This window comes from Cryptomeria japonica, chromosome 4 (assembly GCF_030272615.1).
Source record: "Cryptomeria japonica chromosome 4, Sugi_1.0, whole genome shotgun sequence".
NCBI lineage: Eukaryota > Viridiplantae > Streptophyta > Pinopsida > Cupressales > Cupressaceae > Cryptomeria > Cryptomeria japonica.
Genome location: NC_081408.1, coordinates 389,003,941 through 389,008,928, shown reverse-complemented (window position 1 = coordinate 389,008,928; position 4,988 = coordinate 389,003,941). Strand labels below are relative to the sequence as shown.

The window sequence follows — 4,988 nt, the reverse complement described above, 5'->3', positions numbered from 1 at the left end:
ACAAGCTCATCAGCTTCCTAGAAGAGAGTAATTGGAGAAAAGCAGAGGAAAGTGTTAAAGGGTGATAAATACATAGAGAGTATGCAATACAAACAAACAATGTCTGCAGTGTGTGATGTGACATCTCTAATTTATGTCCGGAGGGACTAACTGGTTTTGGAGTTCCTGAGAAACCTATTGGGCCACGCTCAGAGGAAATCAATGTGTTCATGCAAGGGCCACCTTTTTTCTATTATGAGAATGATGCTTTTGCACCGAAGGATATTTGGAAGACAATATCCAAAAATTTCTATAGTGTGGAACCAGAGTTGGTGGACTCGTAGTACTTTTCAGCTTCCAGAAGACCAAGAAGTTATGTACACAATCTCCTAATAGAAGGGCGATTTCAAGCATTACCTCTCCCCCCCATGACTATTCAGGAAGAAATTCCTCAAATAAAGGACTATTGGCCTCCATGGGATCAAAGAAAAAAATTGAATTGCATAGACTCTAGACGATGTGGTGGTGTCCTTCGTGAAGAACTTTGTACTATAATTGAAAATTCGTGAGGGAAACTGCAAGATAGTGAACAAAAATACATTCTTGAAAAGTGCGAAGAATGGAACCTGGTTTGGGTGGGGCCAGGTCAGGTGGCTCCTCTAGAGGTTGACGAGATAGAAATTATATTAGGATTTGAAAAAGATCACACTCGTGGAACTTCGTGTGCGACTGATCAATTGCATTGTTTGGGTAATGCATTCCAAATAGATACAGTTGCATACCATTTATTTGTCTTGAAAGCATTTTATCCTAATGGCATTAAAGTTCTTTCTCTATTTTCTGGTATTGGTGGAGTAGAGGTTGCTTTGCATCGACCTGGGATACATTTAAGTTGTGTTGTATCTACGAAAATATGTGAAAAGAATAGGCTTGTCCTTAATAGTTGGTGGACAAAAACCCAACAAACAGGTAGGTTGATTCAGAGGGAAGATGTCCAAGATTTGAATCACCTGACATCTTCCCTCTGAATCAACCTACTTGTTTGTTGGGTTTTTGTCCACCAACTATTAAGGACAAGCCCGTTCTTTTCACATATTTTTGCAGATACAACACAACTTAAATGTATCCCAGGTCGATGCAAAGCAACCTCTGCTCCACCAATACCAAAAAATAGAAAAAGAACTTTAATGCCATCAGGATAAAATGCTTTCAAAACAGATAAATGGTATGCAACTGTATCTATTTGGAATGCATTACCCAAATAGTGCAATCGATTAGTCGCACACGAAGTTCCACGAGTGTGATCTTTTTCAAATCCTAATATAATTTCTATCTCGTCAACCTCTAGAGGAGCCACCTGACCTGGCCCCACCCAAACCAAGTTCCATTCTTTGCACTTTTCAATAATGTATTTTTGTTCACTATCTTGCAGTTTCCCTCATGAATTTTCAATTATAGTACAAAGTTCTTCACCAAAGACACCACCACATCGTCTAGAGTCTATGCAATTCAATTTTTTTCTTTTATCCCATGGAGGCCAATAGTCCCTTATCTGAGGAAGTGCTTCCTGAATAGTCATGGGGGGGAGAGGTAATGCTTGAAATCGCCCTTCTATTGGGAGATTGTGTACATAACCTCTTGGTCTCCTGGAAGCTGAAAAGTACTTGGAGTCCACCAACTCTGGTTCCACACTATAGAAATTTTTGGATATTGTCTTCCAAATATCCTTCGGTGCAAAAGCATCATTCTCATAATAGAAAAAAGGGTTGCCCTTGCATGAAAACCAGTTAGTCCCTCCAGACATAAATTAGAGATGTCACATGAGACACTCCAAACATTGTTTGTTTGTATTGCATACTCTCTATGTTTTTATCACGCTTTAACACTTTCCTATGCTTTTCTCCAATTTCTCTCTTCTAGGAAGTTGATGAGCTTGTTTCCATGTCATTCAAGATAATGCCTACTTTCTTTCTTTTACGAAATTTACTTGCACACGACTCTTCAACTTGTATCTTTTGCTTCCACACAGATATAAACGATAATTCATGCTCAGATGATAATTAAATAAATTAAGCATTTGTAAAGAAAAAATTTAGTCATTGGATGTTACATATTATTTGACGGAAAGATCCTAGATCCAATTCTTGGAGAAAAGAAACATCATTGATAATCTTTTTTTTTCAAATAAGACTGAATCAAATAAATTTAAAATGTTTTATGTAATTTTTAAAAGTAGAACTCGTGCAATGCTTTCATGCACCGATGGCCAAGTCGTCAGACCCACAACATTATCGTCGGTGCAATTTTGTGGTTAGATGGAAGAGGTAAGAAAAGGATGCATGTTGTTAAATGGAAATGGTGCTGCTTGAGTAAGGACTTAGGTGGATTGGGGATCAAAGACCTCAGGCAACAAGGTATTGCCTTTAGAAATAAAATGGATTGTCAAGGCTTGAGAAGGGAATGAGCCATGGAAGATATTAATCAGGAGAAAATTTATGATTGTCAATCGTTATAATATTTTAGGCAGGAATATTGTTGATAATTTCTCATGGTTTGAAATTATTGTCAGGTATGTCTGCAATCTGAGTAAAAAGTCTAACTATTTTTGGATTTTATTGTCTATTGTCTATTGAAATTCTATTGAATGGCTTAAGTTTCTTTTTTTGGAATCTGGTTTGGGGTTCTTACCTAAACGCCTTTGATCTGAAATATTTTAATCTAATGTAGGGTTAGGACCCTTTTTCCTGCCAGTTTGATGCTCCAATCAAAAGCATCTCTTTCAAAAAAGGGTTTTCTCTTTTTTAGTTTTGGTTTTCTCACTACTTGTGAGATCCTCTTTTTGCTTAGTTGGTTGCTATATAAGGGTTTGGACCCTGTCCCAATTACCTAGTCTTTAGATTAATTCAAAACATTCTAGTGTGACCTTTTTGAATTGGAACTAGTTAAGTCACATAATCGTCATGTTACAATGATGAATTATTTTATATATTTTTAAAAAAACTATCATAAAGTGTGATAGAAAATAGAATTTTACTTGATCATGAATCCTTTATTAGTTTCTTCATACAGTGATGGGTTTGAAGATACGAGCCTTCTAATAAGAACATTTTTTATTCAAGATCTCTAACTATTTTAGTTGTTATTTTCTATCATTAATGTATCCTATATTGCATGATAGAATATTATGTCTTAATTCTCCCTAATTGGTCTTTATCTCAATTTTTTAATTAAAAAGAAAGGCGATGATTAGATTTCTTTCTTTAGTGTTATATTTCTCTAGATTAATCATAAATAGCAAGGGATAAATAAAAACCCAATAATTCCAAAATCTTGAATTCACTATACCACATTACAATCCACTAGGTATTCAATCTCTATTGCATTGGGGTTCTACATTACATTTGTCAAGACACTACCAACTATGGGATCAAGTAATGGAACCTATTTCATGAAATAAATCCTTCCTATGCCAAGCTCTATGGATCTTATATCTAAAATGTAATAGAATTGTGGAGATGCTAGAGACATCTACTTACCACTTATTATGAATCACCATGAAAATAGTCAACACCTACCATACAATTACATAAAAATTATGAAGAAATAGCAACTTACAATGCACTAGTTTCAATTATTCATTGTTTATAGTTAAAAATCCTAAAGGATTTGAAGGGCTCTTAACATCAGATGTCACTAATAATTTTCTTCCATATTTATCACTACTTCTTCCTTAAACTTCAATATATTCATATCTTTAAATGTGTAGGATATAGAAAATATATAATCTCTACACTCTAAGCTACAATGGGGATAAATGCTGCCAATCAATATGAAAGCCTCCCATATGCAAGCCTTCTAATGTAGGGGACATGATTAACAAAATTACTATTACCCAAAACTAACTTAAGGAGCCCTGAGGCAACTATTTCATTAGAAGTGAAGGTTTAAATCAATCTTATATCTGTGAGTTGATTTGTTCTTAAGAGATCCCTTCTAATAATGATGTTTGATTTTCATGGTGATTATTACACTATATACCACCCAAAGAATGAAAATATAAATTGCACCAAAATACCACATCATTGATTATTACCAATAATAAGATAGAATAGTTAAAAACCACCACATTATGTGAATTCAACAATGTTCCGTGCATACTACATAAATGTAGAAAGATGCTTTAATATGTAATAGATTATTACAATACTATTTTACTAGACCAAGATTAATTAACTATTTTTAATACCTCAACTAAAAAATATTTTGAGTTTTCTTTGCAACCCATGTGAAAGTACCGTCTTCAAATACAATGGCATTAGGATTCTTGAAAGTTGCTCTCTTATTCATTTTTTAAGCATAAAGATGAAAGCTTCCTTGATTTCATATATATGGAGGGAAAATCCTATTTCTCTTATTATTGGTAGATAACAAGAGTTAGAAGTTGGATTTTTGCGCTTAAGAGTATCAAGAGACAATGAAGAGGGTTTCATTTGCTCCTTATTTTATTTGTTTATTAATTTTTTATTGGTTCTTTTCCATATTATTAAATTCAATCTCTATGTCCATAAGAAACACATATTTAATATAATAGAATTAGAGCTACAAACATAGTATCCATTATTTTCTTAAGTTGATCAAACTACTTCATTATAGAGCCCCTTAAGCTCATCAATTGATAATTAGGACATATTTTCCATAGCAAGTCAAATTGTGATATTGCTATTAGGATTCAACTGTGTAGTTTTTGAGTCAAACTCATTAAACCGTGAATCATGAGTAGTGGTTCCCAAGAACCCATCTCTCGTGAGACTGAATGGAACACTTAGCACTTGTTGCATCTACATGATTCTCACAAAGTTGATACATTAGGACTTCTTGGGAGGTCACCCATCCCAGTACTACTCCAACTCAAGTTCTCTTAACCTCCCAGGATGGGTGACCTCTTCGGAAGTCCCAATGCTTCACCACTATGAGCATCACCTAGATGTAATGAGTGCTAAGTGTTCTCT

The 4,988-nt window shown here is 34.4% G+C and overlaps 1 pseudogene; it reads left to right on the top strand.

The window, feature by feature from the left end:
* Positions 1-221: 221 nt before the first annotated feature.
* Positions 222-1,007, top strand: LOC131074638 (DNA (cytosine-5)-methyltransferase DRM2-like; annotated as a pseudogene).
* Positions 1,008-4,988: the final 3,981 nt, after the last annotated feature.